The sequence below is a fragment of the Larus michahellis genome, chromosome 4 (assembly GCF_964199755.1).
Source record: "Larus michahellis chromosome 4, bLarMic1.1, whole genome shotgun sequence".
Taxonomy (NCBI): Eukaryota; Metazoa; Chordata; class Aves; order Charadriiformes; family Laridae; genus Larus; species Larus michahellis.
The window spans coordinates 37,405,620-37,433,276 of NC_133899.1; the positions used below are offsets into that span (position 1 = coordinate 37,405,620).

The 27,657-nt window shown below is 38.8% G+C and overlaps 1 long non-coding RNA gene across 1 annotated transcript; it reads right to left on the reverse strand.

Moving 5' to 3' along the window:
- Positions 1-2,066: 2,066 nt before the first annotated feature.
- On the reverse strand, positions 2,067-4,649 carry LOC141741565 (uncharacterized). The gene is made up of 3 exons (XR_012586419.1): positions 4,013-4,649; positions 2,854-2,927; positions 2,067-2,173 (listed from the first exon to the last, which is right to left on the reverse strand). It is a non-coding gene; the product is annotated as an uncharacterized LOC141741565 (long non-coding RNA).
- Between the last annotated feature and the right edge of the window lie 23,008 nt (positions 4,650-27,657).

A 27,657-nucleotide genomic window follows, 5' to 3' on the forward strand; every position in this document is an offset into this window, starting at 1 on the left:
CTACTGAAGTTGTTTCAATTCTTTTCTTATTAAATGTGTGTTTCAAATGACTGGCACCATAGATTACATTCCCAGTAGACTCTTAGACTTTTGCTTAAATTCATGTAGATTGAGAGTTATCCTAAAATCAGCAAGACATTCTCATTATGTAAAGTTAAGCATATGTTCAAGTGTTTGTATTATCAGGGCTAATCCATAAAATTGAGAAGAAAATAGAACACACAAGATGTATAACATTTCTATAGGAACCTATAAATGTATAAACTTAAACAGAATGCCTAGTTTATACATTAATTATGTATGTGTATGTATGCATATAGATGTATTAACAGGTTGAACTCACGCACTCAGATTTTTAACTTGGCATCATCAGTGCTAAATACATGCCAGGATTAATTATATGACTTCTTTTTCTTCCCAAAAGTGGGTTGTAGTAATACCTGTTGCAAGGAGATGCGATTAACACTGTTTGGGCCCTGTGGCATTATATTTTTTATTTATTTATTTCTGAGAGAATCCCTAATCCCCGCTTAATTTTATGAACTGTCAAAATGATTCTAAATATCTCTCTGGTTTGCATTTTCACCTCAGGACAGGAGTCCAGAGGTACAGATTTGTTGTACAACAGTGGACTTTAGGCAATTTTCATCTTTTAATGCCTGCAGCGTCCAAGGTTGAATTTGTAATAATCACCAGATTATCTCTAAAGGATCTTTCTGTTATACTTGCAAATAGTTCTGCAGGAAAATGCAAAAGATATAGAAGAAAAATAATTGATTAGATGCAGGAGATCATTTTGTCACATAATCCCAGATGGAAAAGAAAACAAATGCTGATTTCTTTTTTTTAATGACAGTTGAAAGATACTATGGGAAAGATACTTGCTATTCTGGTAAAGTCAGATGCTGGTCTCAGTCCCCTGGTTAGACCTTAAAATGCAGTAAGAAAATGTGCAAAAATAACACTGTAGCTAGGATTTTATTTTAGAATGGGAATGGATTGTTCAAATAGTGAGTACAGCCATAACAGCTAAGAAAGTAACATGCTTATGCTGCTATTGATATGGCAGATACAAAAGGAAAAAAGGTATGGATATAAAATAACTATAGGTGACATTCTTATTATTTTTATTAGAATATGAATATACTTCCATTGTATTTTGGGGAGCTATGAACAAATTGGGTGATACTTAGAGACAGAACAGGGAACAGAATCTGACGACAGATTCCACATAGTAATCGTGTGTATGAAAGTCAGGTGATGGGACTCATTAACATTTAATAAATGTTGATAAAAAATTTACATTTATTATTTTTGTCATAAGTGAGACGCAATTCGGGTGTAATTTGTGGGCTGTTATAATTTTTTGAAGTTTGTATTATAGTAAGAAATTGAAACTCATTTCTTTCTCAGAGCTGGGATGTGATTTCATTTTGCTCATATTGTAACAAATTCATTTGAATTCTGCTAATGGCATCAATACAAATTTACACCAAAATAACTGATCAAATTTTGGAAGATGGACTGACAAAAAATTGTAGGGTGTGCCTTTCAATTGAAATATTCCTTCCTTTATGCATAGGTTAATTTCACAGAGATCTTAGGATTTTAAAAATATTTGGTGAGGCATCATTTAGTGGTCCTGGACAGTGGATGGACGGAGGTTAGCCTGCTAGTACAGAAGCGTTAAAAGCTGTAAAAGCGGGCCATGGGCAGCCATGCATATTTGCCATTAAGGGGACCAAGAAAGGATGGCTCCTTGGGCATGTCAAGAGGTAAAAAGAATTGTTCAGAGTTTTCTTTGGCTGGACACTCTTCAGGTTGAGTGGGGAGCGGGCGTCTGGTGCAGGAGGAAGTTGAGAATTGAATTACATGGATAAAGGATAAGTGCGCAGGAATGACTAAAGAGAAACCGATAAAGATGGGCTTCCTATTGTTCCTATATGTAAGGGAGTCAAGCTTCAGTTGGGATAATATAAAATAATCCAGACGGATAGTACCTGTCTATTAACCAGAAAAAAAACAGCAGTTGTTATTGTAAACTAATATATCATATATTGTAAACTAATATGTCTCCTGAAGCATGGGTCAGGCTACCCAGAAGGAGAGTGGTCTGTCTCCAGCGGAGTTTTTCTTGTTGCTTAGAAATGCAGGCCGTCCCATGCATCTTCATCTGTACTTGAAGAGAAAAGAAAGAATAACACTTCTTTTCTCAGAACTCCACCCAAAGCAGCATGTAAGAGACCAAAAGTTATGAAACCGTGGGATAATTAAGACAGAGCCAGCAGCGGAGGGGTAGAACATGAAATCTTTCTGAAGCGGCATACGTATCTACTCCCATTCTGCTGCTGAGCACAAAATGTCATAAACCGAGGAAATTGTAGCCCTTCTTTGTTGCTGAAGACTGAAATATCATTTTTTCAATTCTGAGTAGTTAGTGGTGTTAAAATGAAAGTCAAAAAAGAAACCAGGGTATTGAAACTCTGTGTTTCTACTTTCTAGTTGCATGTTTTGACGACTGCAGGAGAAAGCAGGCAAGTTTGAAACTGGGGAGCCAGATGATCAAAATATCATCTATGGCCAGATATATAGAGACATTAGGTAGTCATCAAATATTGATGTTGCATTGAAGGTATAAGACTAAGGCAGAGCACTCCATTTGTTTGTTTTGTTTGGCCAATGTGTTAAGTAGAATAACTTATGAGAAACGTTAGAATTCATCCCTCTACTCCTTTTGTTAACAGGTTAGCACTCGACCAATTCACGTATCTAAGGCTTTATGTATTATTAATCAAAAGAGTTAAAAAGTCAATCCAATCTGGTTATATACAGTAGTTCTTGTGGTTTTCAAACCTTTAAATAATTTATGGTGTCATCACTTCCCCAGTGGATGTCAGGCTGGTAGGATGTCTGGAATCAGAATCCCACTGGGAAAAAAAGAAACATAGTCAGAAAAAGCAGTAATTTTTTTTTTTTTTTTTTTAATAATAGCAACTCCAGCCTATTGTATCATCACTATCAGTCTCTAGAGAGATCATTTCTCTGAAAGAGAAGTTTTTCTTATACGAATCCTTTTGGGATCAAACAATCCTGACAAATCTATACCTACACAGTATTCTAACTGGCTAAGGGTGGTGTGTGTGTTGAGTACGTATACAGATGTGTCTTTATTTAATAAAAAAAAAATAATCCTAGATCTTTATGCACTTATTTCTGTATAAATGTATCCAGTACACAATATGTAAATTTGCCTTAATCTTCTGAAACCAATCATAATTCATTATAGGTTTTTTTCTTAGAAATTATAATCTAATGTAATTATCACTAAGGTGTTGAAATCTATTCAGCTCTTTTTATTTCAGACACATTTGTTCCGTTTCTTTTGAAGCAGCAAGCCCCCACAGTTGATCATTGTAATCTTAAATGGCCTTTTTTTTTTTTTTGGTATGTCCCAAATTCATTCAGCCATTTTTGATTATGTGAATATTGGGGGATCTACTTTTGAGCTTTTTTCATCTTTCTAGGTATTCAAGAATATAATTAAAAAATGATTTAAAAATAATACATTCAATTTAAAAGTATGTTAAGGAATAATGGCATTATTTTATATGATAGAATACCAGATTCTGCCTCCACAAGTAAGAGACTTGACTTCTAGTATTGGATAGACTGCTACCATATATTTAACCCATAACCTTCTTTCAGAATTAAAAACCTCCTCTCAACCCAGAAAATCACATATTCTTTCTCCATGCAAAACAAGATCATTGAAGACCAGGTATATCTGACAGGTACTCTGCGAGTTCCCCAATAGATTATGAGGTTTTATACCTCTTTGTTTTGTGCCATAGGTTCGTATCTTGCAATCAGTGTCCCATGCATGCACAGCTATGTTTTTTCTCTTTGAACCTCTCAATAGCAAACCCAGGAATCATCGGTTAAGAAAATTGTCCCGTGATCTTTTAACACAGCTCATTTTCCTTTCAGCTGCCCAGTCTCCATACTCACTCACTTCATGCAGGTCCACAACCTTTCCTGCTGCATCCAGATTCTGTTCTCCTACAGGTCTAAGAAACTTTGTTTCCTGACTCTTCGTCGCAGCCTGTACAATTTCTAACGGAACCGAGTGAACATCAAGGATGCATCTCTATGTGCAGGCAGGCAGCCAGCCTAGCAACGTCCTGCCTGAGGCTCAGATTTATGCATTTATGTAAATTGAGACTGGCCTTAAATGTAAGTAAGGAAAGTAAGCTTTCTGCAGCTATGAGATATTTGTCATGCCATTACGAAGTGACGTTGAGAAAGTTTGGTAGATGAGGGGGGTGAATGTTTCACTTACAGAATCAGGATTTGAGCCCATTATTCCTTTAAAAATAGAGACAAATATAGAAACATAAAATGTAATATTATAAAAAATGAAAAAAAAAAGTGAAGGATTTAGGTGCATGCATATCGTAAAATTCCCTCAGTACCACTAACTCAGCTGTATTGATGACACGTATTGACTCATATTCTGCTTTCAGCAACACTTGTGTAAATCCAGGGTACTGCAAGTTCAGTCACTTTGGTGCAATTGCTCTTGATTTACACTCCTGTAACTGACAGCATTTGACCCTTAGACTATACATATATCTTAAATTATGCATTTAGCTTCCTGAGCCGCAACTGAACAATAAGGCAGTATATATATCATCTGGTATGTACCATGCATCAGCTTAATGTGGACATTTTAGTTTTGCAATTCTTCTACTCTTGTGCTGCCATTCTCGCACTTGAAAGGATATTAAATTAGATATATATATAAACACACACGCATGCAGACACACATGCATACACTTTTAAGAAATTTGTGTGATTCTTAGATCATGTATGGCTCCAGAAAGCTGTATACTTTTGTCATCTTTCCTAAACAGTGTGTGCAAAAAATGGTTGAGAAAGTGCATGAGTGTTTAAATTGATCTTAACACTCTCCAGGTGATCAGAACCTATCTTGATGTTCACAAGGATATTCCTCTCCTTGTTCCCTGTGCCCAAACAAGGACAAGGTTCCCCACTGACCACGTGAACATGTCTCAACACAGAATTACCAAGATGCAGGTGAAGAATAGGGGTGTCCTGGGTCCTGCTTTGGGTTTGGCCATATTTATAGGGCACAATTCCCCTCTTTATGTCGTGGGGTCACTTTTGTGGAGCTCTTCTTTTCCCAGGGTAAATTTGGTCAAATATTGCAATATCAGCCTTACCTCGCTGATGCTCTGCCTAGCTCTGACTTGCACAATGCTTGTCCTGCGAACGAATTCACAGAAGCTTCTGCTGAAGACAAAAGGTGCTTCTAGATAAAGAACATCAAGAGATAAAGAACAGACAGACCTAGGCAGTCTGCTTTAAACTCCTCCAAGGACAACTGCTGCTGAACAACTCCAAAATGCGGGGTCGCAAGATGATAAGTATTCTGTCCTACACTCGCTCTTTGTACAAAGGGCACACTGTAGCCACAGTGAAGATGAGGCCAAGAGCAGAGAAATTATTCGCATTTTTGGAAACTCAGGAATGCTCTTAAGCATTTGCCCCCATTTTTCTCTAAGTAATATTGAGCCCTGCATTATAGTAGGGCTCTTCTTTCTAAGGACCCTAAACCTGCAGGGCTTGTATCATTTCTGTGGTTCCTGCAGGCTTCCAAAAGGCAGAAATACTCTGAAAAAAAGAGTGAAAGTAAGAGCCATCCTTTAAAATGATATTACTAGGAAATGAAAATAGGAATTGATTTTATTTATAAACAAAATCAAAGGGAAAAAAGAAAGTTTAACAGAAAAGCAATAAAGTGTTGGACAGTTCACAAGGTCTGGCAGCCTGTGGGCCAAACAATAAGCAATTTGTTGAGGAAGAGAGAATAAAGGCATTCTTTCAGGATGGCCGGCTGGCATGGTGAGCTGCCCATTGTGCTGCTGGCTGTGAGACCTGGGATTAGGGAGCAACTCAGGTTCCCAGGCTTGGCACCAATGGAAACTCAAGTTTATGTATTTAGTCTTTGAACAGAAGAAGAGGTCACAGTTCAGTACCATTTGAGAGCTGATCTACCAAACAGCACTAGTACTGGCTCCAGAGGATGGATGTTCGTCTGCCCATTTGGTCAAAGGTGAACTGCCCTAATAATGCCTCTAGCAAGGTAGAAAAGATAAAAAAGCTTACAAAGCAAAGCTGAAATGGGGGGAGGGACACTCTTTCAAGTGATAGACTCCAGTAAAAAGGCAAAGTACAGTCATAATAACAATCCGTCACCTGAAAATAGCACAGTGGGTTAGAATCAAATAATGCAAAATACCCCAAAATACGTTTTAAAATATTTTTCTTACATTATGCACATGATTTTTTTTTAATCAAATCTATTTCTGCATTAAGAAACACAAAAGTAGAGGAAGAGAGTGTGCTTCTTTGCTATACTAAAACTCCAAATTTTTCACAAAACCCAGATATTTCATTCTGCACTTTGAAACAGAAAAAGTCAGAAAAGCAGGACCACAGAGTAATGACCTTGATATAGTTATCAATCAAGTATATATTGCAGAATTAAGCACACAGAATGCATTCCACAGCTGTTAGATTGCCCAAGGGTTAATAGATCGGAATAACAAAGCTACGTTATCACCTGTAATGTCCAGAAATTATTACACTCTGATTACCGCTATGGGTGCTAACTGATGAACTGGCATCCTCTGTGGATAGGTGGTTGTTGTAGATATTTCAAAAGAGGAAGGCCACATTCTCCAAAATGATAGCTTTTTTTGACCAACTCAAATGATCAGACCTTTTTTGACTGCCTCCAAATAATTGAATTACTTACCGGCTATGCAGAATGAATTGTATGGTAATAGCAGAAATTACACATTAATAACAGACATATTAGTAGAAGAATTCTGTTCCTTGCTAATACTGTTCATGTTTTGATATTTTTATGTAGATCTAGGTGAATTTTAATAAAGCAATGACCTTATTTCACATTCATATTTAAAAATTAAGCTCCTTGGGTTACGTACACTGGAACTCTATGCTTTATGCTTTTTTCATTTCCTGCAAGTACTCACAGGATTGAGTTTTTTTCAGCATACATGTCTCAGAAAGAAATGTTGACGCATGTGTGAATGTGAAATTTAAAAGAAGCAGAAGGAAAGGGATATGCAGGAATCTAAAAGAAACCCACCAAACAAGGAACCAGCAGCCAACAGCTGGATCACTCAACTGTTCATGCTTACTCTGTAGAATAAAGAAGACAAAAGTGAAGTTAAACAAACAGAAAGCTTCATGGCACAATTTTATGTAATGAATACATTGGAGATAAATGCAGTCTGTTTATGAGCATCCAGTGGACAGAATAAGTATCTAAATTCATCACTCTCTCTGGGGTATGAACTGAGTCAGGATAGCAGAATCTGGCCTCAGGTGAATTGCTCGTTAAAGACATTAAGTCCAGCTCTACCTCCTTTAGATGAAGAGAAAATTTCAGACCTAGGTTTTTCTGGCAAGCAGCTTTCAGGAGTAGCAGTTTAAAAAAATCTCCAAAGCACAAGGTTTCATGAAGACTTGAGATTCAGTCCACACTTTGATTTTACATTAAGCTCTTTAGTTTGATATTTCTGTCTTCTCAGACAGAGGAAATAAGCATTTTTTTTAACAGAATGAGACCATGAGGTAACCAGGCTGAAGAATTATTATAACATACATTATGAACACATATACTTATTGGTTTGAGATTCCAAGACAAGACAGGATGACACTTTGGTGTTTCAGCTGTTCAGCTTCCATTGAAATCTGTTGTATATCAAGCCCCAAGTCCACCCCATAAGCAGAAGACAGCACATCATGCAAGCCAGACGTCTGTCCCTCAGCAGGGCATTCCTGCTGTTTGCTTCTGGCCAGTATTCTCTGCAGACCGCTTGGCCTCAAATTCTTGCCATGAGTTTTCCAGAGAGTTTCTTAAATTGGGAGGATGTCTTAAGCTGAATGAATGCTAAGCCTTCTTGCCATCAGGAAAGAAGCTTTGGTGAGACTGTGTACTCCTGGCATCAGAGGAGAAGAAATAAATTCTTGCAAGGAACTGGGGGGCAAATGACATAAGGAGCCAGCAGCATTGCCAGTGGTGGTCAGAGGTGGCATGCCTTACCTTTAGAAAACGTGTATCTGATGGGGTGGTGGAGCTAGCTTGCTGTGTGCTGTACTGTTGCTTCAAGTTCTACCTAAATTAAACAGGGTCAGTCCTTGGCTTGGAAGCTATTTGGAGTAGATACCACGTCCTCCTTTAGGCTTCATCTGCACCTGGTGTTAAGGGGAAGAGGGAATACTACTTCTGCTGTGTCTGAGCATTGCTGTGACTGTAATACGAAACAGCAACAGGTAATCATCTACTTTGGGGAGCATAGCTAGTTGCTCATTGTTAGTGAAGAACCTAAATGTGAGTTTGAAATTCTGAGAAGCCCTCCAAGCGTCCAAATCTTAGAGGATAAATCATCCACTAATGAATTTATTTATTTATTTATTTATTTTACATTTCAGCATAGATTAACTGTAACTTTATGCATAGAGATTAGAGAGGGAGGGGTTTTCCATCTCTCTCTCTCTTTCTTGGCCATGTTGTGCCTTTCATCTTTGCTGTAATTCTGCTCCCCTCCAGTGTCAGTTCTCACACATCTCCCAGCATTGCATCTTGATGCGCCTCTGACCTACGACTTTTGTCACCTGCGTGTGCCTAGCACAGGCCCCACATGCCACCCCTCCCTTTTTCTCTTGCTGCCTCTCTCTTTTTCTCAGACCACAGGGGCCACACGATCACCAGTTTCTCAGTGTGGCATTTCCTTCTGCGCGTTGCTCTCGCACGTTGTTTATCTCTCGGAAGGATTGTAACTATAGATAGCATCAGTGGAACTGTATCTGTCTAGGAGCAGATGTCTACCTCTGCCATATCATTTTAATTGCCCTGCTGTGGCTCACCTACCAGAAGCCTTTTTTTTTTTTTTTTCTGTCTTACCTTTTTTTTCTTTTTTTTTTTTCCCCCTCCAATTTTGCAAATGATTAGTTGAAAAACAGCAGGACTCAGCTTGTAGGCATAGGACTCATCTGGGCATATTTAAACTTGCAAGGAAAGAGAATCCCTTCAGTCCCTAACCAACTGGACAGTACTTTCGAAGGTCTTTGAGGCTTTGTCTTACATCTTCATTTTGTAAGCATTGCTGAAAGAGAAACTAGAGAAGTAGGAAATGATTATAAAAATATCGGTCTTAAACAAGGTGCTACAGTCTGGACTAGGAGGATAAACAAGTCATGTAAATAACATTGCTATTTATGACAGAGACATACTCTTACCTGCTTCTAGGGTATTGATAACTTTGAGTTGGTAGGTTTTTTTGAGAGAAAATTGGATCATATAGTGCTTCAGAAGATTTTTCTATGTAAAAAACTTGAAAGATAGACATTTGGTAGTCTTAAATATAAGTGATACAAGTTCCACCTTTCAATCATTCTGGATTTACATTGATCAACAGTAAAATATGGATTTGTACTAGTTTGGAACTAAATATTAGCCTATATAAAAAAAGAAAAGCTGGCAAATGATTTATCCATATTCCATTGTAATTACTATAGGTGTTGTGTAGAGGGCTGAAAAAAGTATTTGTATCGGAAAGCTACACTTGAATTATCTATGTTCTCCATATGAGGAAGATAGATAGGTTTGAAAGGTATCCAGCCTTCAGTCAGCTCAGAGTTTAAGTTCACAATAAAATTAGAATCAAGTTTCACTTGGTTTCTTGAAATTATGCTGTGGAAATGGCTTATGATTGACCTAAATTATATTCAACCAAGAAACATTTGGTCCTTTTGATGAAGGAACACCAGCATAGTATTTTTAACTGGTGTATATATACCAATGTACACATTTAGTGTCAGTGATAAATTAAAATTAATCAGACTTTACCATGCTAGTATATAAAATACTACAATTACTTCTAATCACAGGCAGTACAAATCAACAGACAAATAGAACTCTGATGTATTGAGCTAGATGAACTTTTATTTTCAATACTTATATACATATAAATACATAGACCATAAGTTTCATCTCCCATCCCTTCTCCTTCTTTAATAAGAGGGATCTTCCACCACAGGATGGGAATATCCTGTGCCCAGCATCAGGAATGTGCCTGGCATATGACAGCTAACTTCTACTAGAGATGTTTACAGAAATTTTGGCAAAGTTAATTTACTTTTTTAGACCTCCCTCCACCCCCCCAGTGAGTATTAATGTTCTGTTTTCTGCATTTAAGGTCTTCTTAGGTTGTCTCCTGACTGCTGCAGTGCCTTGAGAAAAGTAGAAGGTCTTTGCGCTCTATTTCAGGTACCACAGTAATAGCAGTTTCAAAATAAGCTCAGTTCAGTGCAGAATCTCCATTTGGATTTTTTTTTATTGTTTTGCTTCAGCTCTTTAATACAGATTAAATTTAGTCTGAAATTGCCCTTGCAAAAGACAGTATCTTTTTACTCATCATAATTATTTCCGAGGTGTCAGCAAAACAGGTTTTTTTTACAACAGCAACATCAACAACAAACTAATACAGTTTTGGGAGGTGAGCTTCAATCTTTCTTGGTATCTCGTCAGAGCCGTTAATTAAATTTCATTTGATAATATTTACCGCAGGTCATGTTGAACCCTCCCGCCCTCCCCTACACCCAGACACACACACACACACACTCATATACACACACAAAAAAAACCCAAACTCTGTACCTCAGGAAAGAAAGTGTAGTTTTTAAATCTGTTTACAATTGTGACAGTTCTACTTTCAGATTCTTCATTTGATTTCGAGAATTCTTAATGGCAAAATAACACAACAGATAGTAAGCTTTAAGCAAGACAGTGTTACTCTCAGGTAAATTTCTGGTATAAATACCAACGATTGATATTTAGTATTTAAAAATCAACACACAAATTCAATAAAAAGCCCTAAGAATGAGCCCCAGGAATTCTGCTTAGAAATATAGGTAAAATTACAAACTTCAGCTAAGAATGTGGCTCAGACAGATACCTCCCAGAGGCTCCCTAATCCTGGAGATAAATGTACCTCTTTATCTGCCTTTCTCTTTAGCTTCAAATATCTCTAGACATCTAAGGTTGATTTCAAGCAAGTGTCCCTATTTCTGTACCACGGTCCCTTTTATCTGACCACCGCAGCAGTACCAGGACATACGTACATTTTCCTAAGTTCCTTGAGATCTAAGTTAACATTCTGTTAATATCCATCATTTACAGAGACCATATTTATTTGGATGTTGGAGATCTGGAAAGTCTAAAAATTATTTCATTTAACTGCAGTGGGCAATAACAATTAGAAATAATTATTGCTGCAAAATTTTTAGCGTAAGATGATCTAGTGACTAAGCCTCCTATTGCCCTGGGAGATACTAGTCTTAGAGCCGTCCCCAGCTCTACCATTGGACCTTCTGTGGGGTTTTTTTGGCGCAAGTGACTGGACTTTATCTATGCTTCTGTTTTCCTTTGGAAAAGAATGTGAATAATAAAACTTTTTTTTTTCCTTTTTTTTTTTTTTTCATCTTTGCTGATTGGATTTGAAGTTTTTGAAAGACTGAAGGTAGCTTTTGTGTGTTGGTAGAAGTAAGCTATACAGTATCTTACTTACAATTTCTAGCCATTCTGTAATGCTCATGATAAGAGTAGTAAATATCTGAATGATGAATTGATGTGAAGAGGAATTTGGAGCTAGTCTTAAACCTCAAATGAATCCAAATTGTTTAGATGGCAGTAGTCCAGACATTCAGAGTCATATCTGAATTTCTTTCAAGTATGAAATGTTTGGGTAGTTCAAGCCCAAAGGACTTAATTATCTTCATGACTAAACTTGTAGTATCTCCATGGAATTGGAAATTCCTCCCTATTTATGCAGGCAAAATAGGGCTACATGTAAGAACAATGTGAATCAGGAGAGTGGGACCGGGCTGCCATGTGTTCACTGTCGTGTGCCATGACGAGTGAAGAAGCACCATTCAGAGAAGTGCAGGGCTGCCCAACATCCCTTTCTGGTCATTTCTGCCTCAGCAGCAATCCAAAGCAGCTCCGTTTACTGTTATTCCCAACCGATAATAGCATTATTGTGATTTGAATTTGGCCAGAAGGTTCCTTCTTCACACTTCTTCCCGATTTTTCTTTTTCTGTTTCTGGTGTGACAGTGAATTTTGGCAGCATACAGTGTCAACTGAGCCAATATAAGCATACAGTATTATTATATTGAATACAGTATCTGGAACCATTGTCACTATGTGCACATTATAAGCTGCTCAAGCTTGTGCTTCCGATGCTCATGATTCACTGCGATAAGAATTTCAGAAAACTTGAGCCGTGCTTCTGAGAGAGGGTGGAAGAGGCTGGGTAGCTGAGGAAGTGTTTCATGATGCATAGGCACTACAAACTGACTCAGCACTGATGGATACCAGCTATTACCTGGCACTGAAAGGAAGAAGTGCATGCAAACCTGCTGCGAAGTGTCTCTGAGACCTTGCTCTTGTGTGTTGCACTGGTTGGCCACCTCAGAAAACAAGACTTTGTGGATTTAGACACGAGCTAGCTTTCTCACTCCCAGAGTTTGCCTTCCAGAGCAAATCTGTACAATTTCAGTCAGTCGTAATGATTTTTGTAGTTAAAGTCTGTCCTTTTGATGATTCTCAGTGGGAGAAAAGTTTAACATAATAACCTTCGCATTTGACCTATGCTAGAAACTTATTTATTTTCCCATTATTTTTTTTTTTCCATTTAGTCTTGGGTTGCCCACGTAACATATACAACATATGCACACTTTACTGGACCATCCTTATAATCCTTGGAGACTGCACTTAGAAGGAAAAGAAACCAGGATTACATAGGTCTTTGCCTAGTTATAGGAGCTGGAACTGGAACTATTTGCTGGTCCAGTTTTAAAAACACCCCCATATATAGAAGAGCACTTTTGAAGATGGGTACACCATCCATTTGCTCTGGGGGGGACACGACCCATTGTTCTCAAGAAGGTGAAGCTTGTTCTTTTCATTAGCAACAAGTCTGTCATTAGGAATAACTTTCATGTATTTATGGTAAAAATAATGTAAATAACATAGAGTTGATAAAAAAATTGTTTTCGGAAGGGTGTTCTTTTAAATATTTCATAAGAACATGCTGATTTTAATGATATTTTAATGGAAACATTTAAGTGATTTAAAATCAAAATAAAACAATTCATTTTTGCTTTTTTCTCTTCCAAATTTATGCTTTCAACATTTGTATTTTATTCTGTATCAACATTTACATCATATATATATTCAATATTTCAAGCTGTTCAGTGAAAAAAAAATTAGGTGAAACAATTCAACAGTATCAGAACAAATGTATTGTTTCAGTTTTTGTAAATAAATATTTTTAGAAGTTCCACCCTGTTGCTCTGTGAATGTGTAGTTCTACGTTTTATCCTAGATTGACACAAAAGGAAAAGTTAGGATTCATTCTACTGTTCCTAGGATGAAAACTGGCTATTTCCAGAAACAAAAAAGGGGGGGGGGAGAAATATCACAGGAAAAAAAGAAACACAAACTCTATTATCTTGTCTTAGACACCTCACCTGCCTCTGATGGTTCACTGCACTGTCCAGCTCTGTCCCTTCCGTGCTAGTGCTGCTCTCCATTTTTCATGTTTTTAGTGGTTTTATGCTGCCCTTCTGATTGTCTGTACGTATAGCCTAGCTATAACAGAGTTATAAATATTAAGAGTTGTTCAAAGACGCTTTGCCCACTAACCAAGACTTTTTGCAAAACAAAACCCAGTCTTTTATGGTAGGACCTTCTATATGGGAGGTGACATGCCTGAGAGATAATAAAGTAAAACATTCTCTACCTGCTGAGTAATGGAGTCATTGGCCATCAACATTACACAGAAACATTTGTGAATTGTACCAGTAAGAGTATCTCAACTTTAGGGAAATAAAAAAATAAATTACTTGGCCTGTCATTAGTGAAGCTATAGCAATAGCAGCAGGGAAGAGGGTAAAGAATCCTAAAATAAAAGACAGGGAAAAGGATAAAATCTAATTAATGGAGTTTGTAGATTGGAAAGCCTATCTGTGGTTCATTTAAACATGAATATCTAATGCAAGACTAGGCAATCCCTTATAGCACTGACTTCTAGAAACTGTAAAAAAAAAGATCATGCTTTAGTCCTGCTATTACTTTACCTTGATGATAGGAGGTTAGAATATGAATGCAGTTTGAAAGATAGTACCATTTCTTTGATACATCAAAAAGCACTCTGCAGTAGACTACTACTTTAGTAGGACACTTATAGTCAAAGCTAGTATTTGACTATGCTCCTAATGTCATATTACAATGACAGAAGCTCAAGATATATCAATTTAATCTTAGTTCAAAAAAATCTTTTAGTTCTGCTATAGCGAAGTCAAAATGGACTTTTATAGTTTTTCAGCTTGAATTGGACAACGAACAACTTTTATAGTAAAAATGAAATGCAGAATATGGTTGAAAGGGTAATCATATTCAGAGTTAAAAAATAAAGCACTTGCTACTTATTTGGCACTAAAGTTTCCAAATAGGAAGCTATGCTAACCAGAACGAGATTACACAATTAAAAATCACCTCTTCTGACTAGTAAGTCAGAAAGCTCTGCATTTCTTGTCATTTCCTGTTCACTTGTTTTATACTGTTTAGGGATAATTAGTCTTTGAAAGGACTCCTGATAAACCCCAATGAAAATGAGAACAAGGCCCACTTCATAGACATTAGGTTGAACGGTTTAGTATATTGCTCAGTATAATGTGAATGAATTTTGAGTCATCTTGTAGGTTTTTAAACTTCATCAGTCTAATCTTTTGTGTAGAAAAAAAAAAAGAAAAAGAAAAGGAAAGTGTTCATTTGTAGAATTACAACATGTAAAGAAGTTCTTACAAAGGATAGGTGTTACCAGCTACTGGTTTCACCAGACTGTAAAATGAATCCATGGAGTGAGTCATGCAGTTCAGTCACGATACCTGGCAGCTAACTCATTACTCACAAAGAGATACGGAAGTGGTGTGTACACAAACTCATCACCAATAAAATGTTTAACAGGTTTGCCCGACTTTAAAAAATTTCCAAGTCTAGATATAATCTAACTCAGGATTCAATTACGTAATTTAAATGACTGGCCTTAAAGATCAAAAAAATACATACTGAAGATAACGTAGGTAATTCTCTGCATGCGTAGCCTTTTCTAGGTAGCATTGTAACTGTATGCAAAGAAAAAAGGTATGAAATCTTCTAACTCCAGAGAGCAGAGTGGTTTTTTTTCTGTCAAAAACTACACTTAGAGACTTCTTTTTGCTCAATTCTTACTACATTTGCTATGTTTGATTGGGAACCCTCATCCCAGGAAGAAAACTGCCTTCCAGCTTCCTCCTTCTCAGATCTATTGGGATCCCTTAACGGTGGCAACAGTGACCAAAAAACCCCCAACCTCCAGCTATTCGTGAGTCTGTATAACTTCTCATTTTTCCTTTCCTGTCATGGCTGCAATAATGAAATTCTGTAGAGTATTGTGGAAGTAAACTATCCAACTCTTTGGTTTGCTTAAGAGGTAGTTTGTGGTCGGGTACCAAACAGACGTGTCAAATTACCTAACTTTAATTTCAAGTAATTGGTGAACAGAATTACCCTTGGGGTTGAGGGAATTATAAACAATGCAGCTCCTGGTACTTTTCTCCCCTCTGGATAGAGCCAAGTGGAAATTGCTGCTAGTGGGTATGTTACAGCTGCTCGTGACAGTCTGAGAAGGTGGATATTTGCAAATAATACAGTTCACTTGACCCTCGCTGCTTGGCAATGAAAGAAAAACTATCTGAAGTACTTTCTTGGGGTTTTGGTAAGCGCTATCCTTCTTTCCTGCAATTTCTGCAATGATCATTTAGGTGTTGGTAATAATTTAAGACAATTTCTTTTGAATAAGCTTTGATAGGCACAGAATTAGCCTAATAAAAAGGGCATTCCAGACTTGACCTCAGATGCTGCTCTTTAGCTAATGTTATGCCTGCAAAAGGAACATCAGGCTTATATTGACTGGGCAGAAAAAGAAGGAATAATATGTCTGATATTCCCTGTATGCATTTTGTTGATCCTGATTGTTACGAAGGGGGCGATGTGGAGGAATTCATGGGTTTTTCACTTCCCAGAAGACTTTATGAGAACACACAGCCCCAGTGAAGATCTATCTCTATTGTCAAATTCAAAGGGCCTGATTCTTGTATCACTTATACTGTGTATTTCCTTGACTTGAATGCATTTAATTTTGTTTTATGTAGGAAATGTCAACACGCTCTCCTCATGGTATTGTATTCTGGACTCTCCAAATCAAAAAGTGAGGATAACTCAAATCAGTTTGAGATAAATACCTGGGCTCAAGTGGTCCCTTTCAGGCTTGATTGGCATTAAATGGGAATGCAGCAGGTCTGTCAAATCCTTTCTTAAAATAAACTAGCCAGATTACTTTGGATCTCTCCATCCCTACACTTCATGCATTGCTCTGTTGCCTCCATTGCTGTGATCCCTGCTGAGACTGATGGGATTTTGTTGCTTTTAAACAAAACTGAACGTGCACTGGGCCACCTGTCCCCTTAAGGGACTTTATGAAACAAGTCTCTTGACCACAGAACTAACCACCAGTTGCTGAGAGCCAGACGCATATGCAGAAGCAGAGGAATGATGACCATGCAATTTTAAAAGCCGAGGTGTAGAAAGTTAATCTCTATTGGTATCGCTTTAAGACTTAACCACATGCATGCGCTATATTCAAACCCTCATACTGAAAACCTTGAAAAATATTATGCAGACATACAAGCCAAAGCTTGGTAATTAACTAGTCAGGCAGCACCAGTCAGAGCGTTGTGACTCTCAGGCCACACAGCCCATGGTGAAACACAGTAGGGCTGAGGGGCCCCGTGGTCTGATACTGTGCTCCTAAGGAGGCCAGAAGAAAAGGCAACGTAGCCCACTGTATGTGAGTTAAGAAAGACTCTCAGCATATTAGTATGTTATTGACAAAGGCATCACTTGGCCAAAACCTGTAGACCCCAGATTTTGTGGAACAGCTAACTATGCCGGTGCTCAAAGGAAAAAAAAAAACTTTTAAGAAGAGCACAGTGTTCAATAGACTCTACTTACCATTACTGTGTGTTTTAGATGGGGAATTGCTATTGTTTGTAAGATGAAACAAACTACTGGGGGGAAAAAGAGGGTTTTATTTTTATGTTCTCTATCTCTTTTCAAGGCTATTGTTAGCGGATGGAGGCAACCAAGAACCATACTGTGAGGTATTGTGTGGCTGTGCTGTAAAATAAAAATTGAATTTGAATTCTTATAATACAAGAGATGAAAGGCATTACTGTGTTGATTTCTACATCAACTCCCGTAGTAATGAACAGTGGCAGTCCAGGCCCACTCACCAAACAAAGAATTGGGTTGGCATGATGAAGTGCTTCTTTCAAGAGAAAGAAAAATCAGATATGAGATTTTCTACTTTCCGGTGCCACAGGACATTCGGTGTCTTACTAGTTCAACAGGTTTTGCTCTCAGCTGCTTGTCAGGGCCTGTGCATTGCCTCCATTTTGTTTAGTAACTGTTTATAATTTAACCTGGGATTGGTCTCTTTTATTTGCAAATGGTCTCTGCCTTCTACAGTTTAGAGTCCTATCCCTAATTATGTGTCTATGAGCTAATGCTTTATTTACCCATAGAGTTCTGTCTTGCAAGCACAGGACTGTTTGTCCATAAGGACAGTGATGTTGGGGGGTGGGGTGGGGGGGAGGTTTTGTGGGGATGTCTCTAAGGAAATCCAAAAATACGCCATGGTCAATTTCTATGGGTTTCAGAATGCATGTGAGAGGCCGGGAGTCAAATCCTTGGGCTTGCACATATTGTTTTATTCCAGTTGAGATCAACGGCCGATAGAGGTTTGGCCCCAGGTGTTTAAAGTCTTTCCTTCCTTTTTAACTACGGCTTGCCTTATCGGCCCCAAACTGCTTCGAGCTCATCAGCTTTTAACTGTGGGAAACTGAGTGAGCAACCGACTGAAGCCCTGCCTGCTTATGGGAACCTGCTGCTGCTGCTGCTTTCAGTGTCTGTCCGTGCTGCTTGCGCCTCAGCCCCGCGTCCTTCTTGCGATACACATGTTCCCCTGCAAAGTCACCCCATTTTTAGTGCACCAAACCCACCTGGCAGATGCGTGACACCATTTGAGCTGAAGCGCCTGGGCTTTGGCATTTCTAAAAGCTGTCTTTGGAGCCTCCATTTATTTGATTTGGCTTTTTATTTATTTATTACTGATCTGTCTGTGAGCAACTGGAGGAGATAATTCTAATTTCTCTGAGATTTTCAAACTTCTAGAAAGTTATGAGGCAGCAGGTTCTGCAAGCTGAAGTCTTTCCTTTTTATTTTTTTTCTTATTTATTTCTCATTTAGTATTTAAAGTTAAAAATTCTCCCCTATAGAATCGTAGATCCAGTGGCATGTTTGCTGCAAGCACCAGTTCATTCATTTTTGCAGTACAGCTTCATACTAAAAGTGAAGGATTTTCAGGTTTCCCTGTTATTTCTTCCACTTCATAACACAGAAGTAACGTCACTATCGTGCTTTGTTCCTTCTTTTCATAGTCCCTGCACCGACAAAATCAAGCACCCTAAAAATACATAAGGCCTCTCAAACATAGGACTGCCTTAAAAAAGTAAGATATCTTTCTTTGTTTAAAATGTTGGGTTTTTTAGATTTTAGAACATATTTTTACCAAACTTTCAAATTTTATTTGTGCAATGCATGCTAGAAACATTTTATTTTATACTGAGAGCTGAAATTCTTATGAAATCTCTTGACTCCAGTAGATACGAATGTAAGACAATAAAAAGCTCACAATGAAATTCTGACAACTGTCAGCGGGTCTCCCAGGTTAATAAGCAGAATTTTTCCATCAAGACACATTAAAAAAACAAAAGGACAATCAATTTTATAGTTTATATTCAGCATTGCCATTTTTATAAAAAACTAACTAGTGTCTCTTTGTAGCTTAGTGCTTCTGATTTTTAATGAACTTTATGAACTCAGTTTTATTTTAATCCAGTCCTCTGGTTTGTCTCAGTCTCCTATTACATAGAGGAGTTTTAGCAGTGGCTGTGTCTTCTGATTTCCCCAGATCTGATCATTCTGATTTGCTACATAACTTCTGTATTTTTGTATGAGTTGTATCTCCTGAGGATTACAGTGCTATTCTTTTGGTGAGAAAACACCTTTTTGTCCTCCTCTACTGTGCCCATTTTAAGGTTAGTAAGGAAAGTTGGAGTGTTAAATAAAACTTCTGGTGGCCACAGGGATTATGTTTGCAATGTCACCCTGGACCAGGGACGTTCAGAGAGGTAATAACGTACTAGGACATCCACAGTAGTGTTTTTAGTTTGCCACCCCTGGCAGAGGCATTCACCTAGTGTAAACATGAACGTGTCCTCTGTCTGAGTCCCACCAAGCTAATGCAGGACATGAGGGGTAACGAAGAACATATACGTTTTGATCCGGCTGAGAACGAAACCATAGTATTATTTCTTTGCAGAGTCATAGCACTATGTTTTTTTCTGCTCTTTCAGTCAGGAAGACGGCATTATGACCTTGTTGAACCATGTTTAGTCGTGTAACATTTTAGAAAAGTTGGGGTTTTTTTTCCCTTTGGTAAGGGCCTTTTCTAATTACCAGAGAACACAAACTCTGCCTTAGGAATGTTTAATATTCCAGCTTGGAAAGCAAATTAAAGAAGAGCTCCAAAGGTGTCAAAATCACATTGGATAATGGCAAAGAAAACAGATTCTTATAACAGACAATAAAGCGGGGCATGAAGAAAGACAGCGATGCAGAAATATTGAGACTCACGTGATGCCAAATTACCAGCCACTCTCCTCTGCCCGTTCAACCAGAGACCCAGTATCATGGCTCTTCGTGGAAGGGACCTGAATTAAAGTATATACAACTCAACACTCTGAAATACAGTGGTTGAAACAAATATGACTAGGCAGGTAGAGTGTCAGTAAGCAAGCTGAAGCGACAAAAAAAATTAAGAAGGTAAAAAAAAAAAAAGCTTGACATATCACTAAGGAGTGAGAAACTCTCTACAATATAGCAATTCTCTGCACGTGGAAACCTCACCTTCAACGATCTTTATAGTCTATATGGTGTATATTATTTACATCTGATCATTCAGTTTAGTAAAACAAAAAAGCACCATCTGCCCAACCGCACTTTCCTTCCAGGAAATTGAAATGAGAACGGATGTTGTCTTTCGTGCTTATTTTCATTCTTTTTCATGTTTAACTCTTAGTACAGTCGGTATATGCTCAAAAAGAAATGTAAACCAACACATTCCTTAGCCACTCTTTCCCAGTGCACACAGCAAAGGGAAAAAAAAAGAAAAAAAAAAAAGAAAAATAAGACAGGCATGGAAACATCAAAAAATCCAACATGAAATAGATTTCTGTGCACAATTATCACAATTAGAACATGGGGACACTCATTGCTTATGTTTCTGGGCAGATGTTTTTTTCCTATAAGGCATATAGTCAAGCAGATAGAAAACAACAGCTCAGGAGAATAGTCAATTAATAAGGGGGTTATCACTCCTTAGAACAAAAAACATGCTCTACATTTGAGATTTATGAAGTGTAAGAGGTAACAGAAAGCTCCATCTTTCCTTCCATCCCCCAAATAAGCAGGGTTGTGTGCTTATGTACTTAAGCATATGTGTCAAAAAGGTGAAGAAGAAAGGCTTCCCGTTATATTTTGACATATAGGCATGGCAGTATGGTTACATAGACTGAGTTGTTGTGGTAGCTAGAATTTTTACTGCAGTTCTGAGAAAATTCTTCAACATCTGCCCATCCTTTTTTTTTTTTTTTTTTTTTTTTAATGTTGTTATTCCTTGTGTAGTTAAAATTAAGGAGCAATGTGCCTATCAGGCATAAATAGTCAGGCTGCAGTCATATTCTCCAGGGAATGCTGTTCTTCCCATAGTCATTTTACAGAAAGTGTCTGTATATATGCAGCTTAATCCTCATGTTTCTCTGATTTCTCTGATCATCTGTGAGTGTCTGTGAAGTGAGGAGGAAGGATGATGAATTGCCTCTACACTCCTCACCACCCTGGGGTAGCCAGAGACTGTTTTTGGCACCCAGTTTAAATGAGGATAGCCACAGATCTGCTCAAACCTACGCAATAACTACAGCAGCTTACTCACTGTGAGCTGCTCCACTGACTCACTAGCTGGCATGCTTTGTCTTTGATTGAGCCTCCCCCCGTGTTGGACATGACCCCTTCTTCACTAGATGTTGAGGTTTTCACCTCTACACGCCTATGTATTAAGTACACCTCCTAGTGGCTGTGGAATGGGAAATCATAAATGGCCCAAAACCCAGCACAGAGTATACACTGGGTAAATAACAGCTGTGAACTGGTGGACATCTCCTTCCCCTCGCCCTTCTGGATTGTCCGCTTTTTCCTTGTCAGAAATGCTGACATGTTATAGGTTGTTAAAAGTCCAAGTTACCATTCGCAATATCGTCAGGGTTTGGTTTCAACACCAAAAATGACCAACTACTAATTTTGGGTTTTCCTGAGAATTCTAATTGCAATCCCAAAAGGTTTTGCACCAAAACCAAAAATTTCTTCTGGTAGTGGGAGAAGAGGGCGTTTTTTGGGAACATGGTCTGTTGGGTCAGCTGGCCTGCGGAAGTTTGGTTCCAGTGTCTGCTTTGTCATAGTCATCCCGTATGACCCCAAGTCTGAGAGGTTTTTGCCTAAACGGTGTGACACAGGTCCTAAAGAAAAATCTCAACAAACCAAAAAGCAAAATATATTAGCACAGATAGAAGCCCATACATTGCAGCCTTACTGCTCATAATACCCGTGCCAGATATATACCCATGCCTCAGTCTCTCTGGCCCAAATCCTAAAAAGTATTTGAAACAAATTAGGTGCCTAAGTACTTTTGAGACATAGGCTTCTAGGCCTTCATTTCCCATGTCTAAAATACAGATAATAGATGCTTTTCCTTACCCAGATGGCCTAAGGATATTCATTAATCACATTAAGATTGTGAGGTGCTCAGCTGCTATAAATAGCGGAGTTGCAGGAGCTCCAAGATGGTGGTTTCCTAGAAGATATATGGATCAACACATCCCTACGTTTCCCCGCCGTTCCTTGGGGATGGCATGGCCATGCTTTTTACTGCTGAGCACCTGCAGGTTTTACTGCGGCTCTGGCCAGCGCCAAAACCACAAATAGAACATGGCTACGGAAAAGGTAAAAGCTGTGTCTTCTAATTTGCTGACTTTCCCTCTCCTCTCTCCCCCATCAGTGCAATAAGTCTCAATTCTTTGCATTACCAATTAATAGACTTTAAAATGCCCTTTTGGAAATTTGAACTTTTTTTTTTTTTAATTAGAGTAATGCAAAGCAAAAAAACCCTATAAAGCCACCTACTTCTGTGGTGCTCTTTAGCTCGATGATAAACAACTCTGCTCATTTAAATCAATTTCATGTAAAAACAGCAGTGAAGGCTGAGTGCTCTGCGTGTGGAGAACCTTCTTGATGGAGAAAGCATGCAGCAGAGAATAGCAGAGAATGGGACTGCCTGTCTAATCGGGATGTACCACCGTACTGAGAATTGCTCAGCTCTATGGTATAGACCCTGAGCTGCTAACAGATATCCTTCTTTAGCTACAAGACTGTGCTTTTGGAGTAAAGAAGATCACAACTCCATCTGTACTGTTGCTGTGATGTACTGAGTGGGAGTTGTGTACAGGACAGTGAGAACTGTGAAGTTCGAAAGTGGCCATGGATTTATCATAAAGAGAACTCTCGAGCTGTTTGGTGTTTTTTTTTGAAAGCTTATCTTGAATGAAGCTTTTAAAGTTTTTGATGCGCTCAGTTAACTATCTGAAAAATTGTTTTCCATTTTCACGACCTTTTTAACTTTTAGATGCCAAGCAGAATCCCAAGAGCAAATATACTGTGGAATGTGTCTTTTTTGGTGATGCTTCTGACTAGACAGGGAAAAAATCTGGTAAGAAAGACTAGTGATATGGGGCTTATATGCCAGTATCCTAAACTCAGTTGGAACTGACTAACCCTGAATTTTTGAAGACTGACTAGCACTGATCCTAAAAGCAAGGATAGATCCTAAATAAATTCATAGAGAGGGTCTGAAACTCCTTAGCTGAATTTTATGGATGTTTCTAATGGAGAGATTCGGAGATGGAAAGCCATTCTGAATGTTGATATGGATGTGGATCTGGTTCCAATGTGATGTGCAGCTCCTTATGGAATAATGTAAGAAAGCACATCTGGGCCACACCAGCAGCCTGTCCAGCCCAGCGCTCTGTCCCCAGGCACAGCAGTTGGCACTGCTGTTTCGGGAAATCCCACAAACCTGGCTTCATTCTGCAATCCGGTCCCATCCACAGTGATTGGATTAGGGCTATTAGAGGGTACACCTCCACTTAATCCTTTTAGCATCCCTATATGGACCTGTGGTCCGTGATAAACCAGCCAGGTTTAAAGCCCCTTAAAAAATGAAGTCCTCTAGGGGAAGCACTGAGAAGCTCCCGTAGTCTGTTAGCACTGTTGGGTGCTGCTTTAATAAAGGAGCTCCGGTCGCACTGTGAAGCAGGAGCAATGCGTGACTGCGATATCACTGTCATGTGAATGAGCTGTCCCACTACTGCAGAGTCTGCTCTTTACTGTACGCAGAGACACATCAATACTGAATATAGTGTGTTAGCAAAACAGAATGGAAATCTTTTAGGTGAAGAATGGCTTTACTGATTGCTTTGCTCTACCAGAATGGGGTGTGTTTTCAGGCATTCTGATAAATGTGTGCTATTTTTCAGCCATTCAGTGTGAAGAGCTGTAGGTTTCATATAAACTTTTATTGCTCACCACAGGCATGGAAGGATTGATTACATTGTTTGGGGATTTCCTAACTTCTGAGACTGCCTCTCTAGCCAGCCTTAATACAGTGCAAGGGGGGAACAAAATGCTACAGTGCTACTCGTGGCCAGCTTTCCACCTTTGCATTTTTAGGATTAGCCCATCTGGTTTGGAACAGGGTAGCCAACAGCCAGCCTCATCCACATACCATCTGAACACCTCTGACGCCTAAGGGCAGCTGAATTGTTAGTGATGAGTACGATGGTGTCCTGATAACAACTATGGGGAATAAGGGACAGAATTTAAGGGCTTCATGTTACTACTTATACTTTGGTCTAGCTGTGACCATTGCTCAAAAGGAAACAAAAGCTCGACCTTGGAATTGGGGTGTTATCAATGTCTGAAGCGTGCAAGCAAATTTCAGTGCATCTATGCTAAAAACTATTTAATGTAGGGGGAGTCAGCAGCAGATAATAACTTTTTTGAGGCAAGCAGCATAACGTGCTCCGGTGGGGCCCCCTCTGAGTGGGGAAAATTCATGCTGAGCCCTGACAGTTAACTCTTAGTGAACGTGTAAAATACTTCAGGGTTTCTGAACCAGTTACCAGAGATATCACCTCTCCCCAGTTCTGACTTAATGAACGAGTCTGGTTTCACCCATTCCCGAGTAGGCTTTTCGCATTTTCAGACCTCAGGTTTACTAGAACTCAGTTTTACCAGTTCTCAGGTCACATATTAAGTTGGGCATTTTGCTTTTCTGTATATTAATTTTTATATCTGTGGGGACAAATATATAAAAAAATAAGCTTATATCACAATCTAAATTTCTTGTAATTTCTGCTAGGACTGGTTATAGCCTTCAAAAAGCCACTGACCTGGATCTCAGCTACATACAACTTGAATCTACTCAAATAGTGCTGTAGTTTCATGGAGGATTCTTGTCACCAGTATTTGCTAACTACGTGGCGCCCTATGCTATTCTTGATTACTGGACAAATGTCAGGAATATCTCCCTTAAAATGGATGTTGGTTTCATCAGTAAAAATCTAGCAAAAGGAGACTGGCGCCCTAGGCATTATGAACAATACAGGCTTTCAATAAATAAATAATTCAATTCAATTAAAACAAACGTCTACCCTGATGTAACATAGTTTCTAATTTCTTTAATAAGCATTCTTGGGAGGTGTTTATGGGAAGTGATCCTCAATGAAAGCTTCAAGGAAAGTTCTGTCAGAAAGTAGAAGTTGTGGTGCCACCTTACTTTCCTGCCAGAAGAGCGTTGTCTTCAAAAGAACTCCAGCCCAGAATAAGCCTGCGGAGTTCATCTGTATGGAAACGTAGGCTTGGACTGCAGGTACAATAGGGACCCTCCTTCCCGAAAAGGCTCTGCTCAAATGATAAAGTGGGCAAAGAATGAGGTAAGGAGCTAAAGAATGATGTAAACCCTGTGCTGCCGTGTCTTCTGGTGGCCTTAGCCGCGTGCAAAGATGTAGATGCACTGAAGTTGTTGGTAGCAGCCTTGGCTAGCTCTGTGCACTCCCAGACTCCCGTCAGGAAAGCTACAGATGCAGACACAGCCCAGTAGACAACAACATGCCGAGCCAACTGGCTCTGCAGCCGTCTATTTAGGTCCCTGAGCCTAATGTTTCCTACTGGCTACTTGCCTCTGGAGGTTTAGAGACAGCCTCTGTGCACAGACATGAGGATAGAGTTTACGCTCTGTCTACTGGCCTGGGAACAGGATTTTCCTCATACATTCCTGGCATCTTTATCACCTTCAAACCAAATCCTATACCCCTAACTCAATCCAAAAAGCAGGGGGAGAATGTGACTGAACAGACTTGCATTAAAAACCCCTGGGGGAGGCTCACCGTTCTGTTTTTCTGCCTGAATAGATATGTGGGAGGGTAACAATGTGTTGAAAAGTGAGAACATTTAGGGACAGAATCTTCCCAAGAATGAGTGCTCCCACTGCCTACCAAAGCGGCTTGAGGGCAGAATCTGGCCCTTAAATATTGTCAGACATCTGGGCAAACAAAACCGTTTTAACTCAAACTGCCTCTATTTTTCCTGCTCAGAAAGTGCTCAGTCTAAGACGTCAAATTTTGAAAGTAAAACCTGGGTGAGTGATCGGATCCTTACCCTCCCTTCACTTTGAGGAGAGATTTATGGTCTCGCTTGAAACCAGCCATCAACTCAAACTGAGATTCACATGATGCAAACTAGACCTGGGCTGAAGCCTCAAAACTCAGATCTGGATCGAGATTTCAAATGGTGAGACTGGGGATGGGGCAACAACCCACCTAATCCAAACCCACGTAAATCCATAACTCTCCCAAATTTTTTTAAAACTCATCAATACACCGCATTGATTTTAGCTTATAGAAATTCCTTTGGGCATTTTTCAAGAGAGATTAGTTTGACCTTGTCCCATCACTGTTTAACTCATCACACGCTGTCTCACATAGGTGTGCGATCCTCTCCACAGAAAGTCTTCACAAAACCCTAAAGGAAATAGTTCGTCTGTACAATGTGCATTATGCTACAGCCAGTGAAACGGGAAAAGAAAAAAGAGAGAAAGAAAGCAGTGATGCAGAGAAACCACTGCTACTTCTTGCCATACAAAGGGTTGCCAAGTACTTTTAATTTACATAGATGACTTAATGATGATTGTATGATATTTAAAATTACTGCCACCCACCAGAGATACATTAAAACTTTTATCAATATGTCTCTTTTACTATCTATTTGACTGTAAAAATGCAGAGATCATTGGGAAAAAAAAAATAGCTTGTTGCCAGTCACCAAAAACCAACTCAGTGACCTTTCTAGATTAAAAGAAAAAAAAAGAAAAAAAGAAAAGGAAAAAAACCCCTTCTACTAGTATCAACATGATTTACATTTACATGAACAAATAAGCTGTTTCACACAATGGAAAGAAGTAATAAACTAGGACGAGAACTGTGACCAGCCTGGGACCTCTTAAAGACCCCTCTGGACCTGGCAGAAGCCTGCTTTTTCTGTCTCAGGGATGACCCCCCACACTGGTCTAATTACCTTTTTAAATTCATATCTAGAACCACAGGCTGCCTCGTGGGATTAAGCACAGTATGCTTTGCAAATTGAAAATAAGATAGCTGTTAGGAATATATACTTGCCTCTATGATTACAGCAACAAACAATGGCAAAACATTAATTTACATCTATTATAACGGTGAAACAAAGCCCAGGATTTTCTTCGTGTTATAGGCAAGAGATAAATTTCCAAAGGTGAGATTCTAAAAGGTGTAGGCTCTAATGAGGGAGATTCTCTTGCAGAGCAGGTAACTGGCAGCATGACATCAACTCAAAGTTATGAGGATTCAGTATATCATTAAATTTATTTACCATAAAATGGATTGAGGTTGGTTTTTTTTTTAAATAGTAAAACTATTCATAGGGAGGCAAAGTTTGTATATGTGGGGTGGAAGGCATTTGTGTGGGGTGAAACAGCTCGGAGCGGTTACAACAGCAATCCAGTCATGGCTGGGTCTAGGATTTTTAAAGGTGTTTTATCTGGTAGAAATGAATACAGCATTTACAAATTGAAAATAACTCTGTAAACTCAGATAAGATTGTCTTGGTAATATT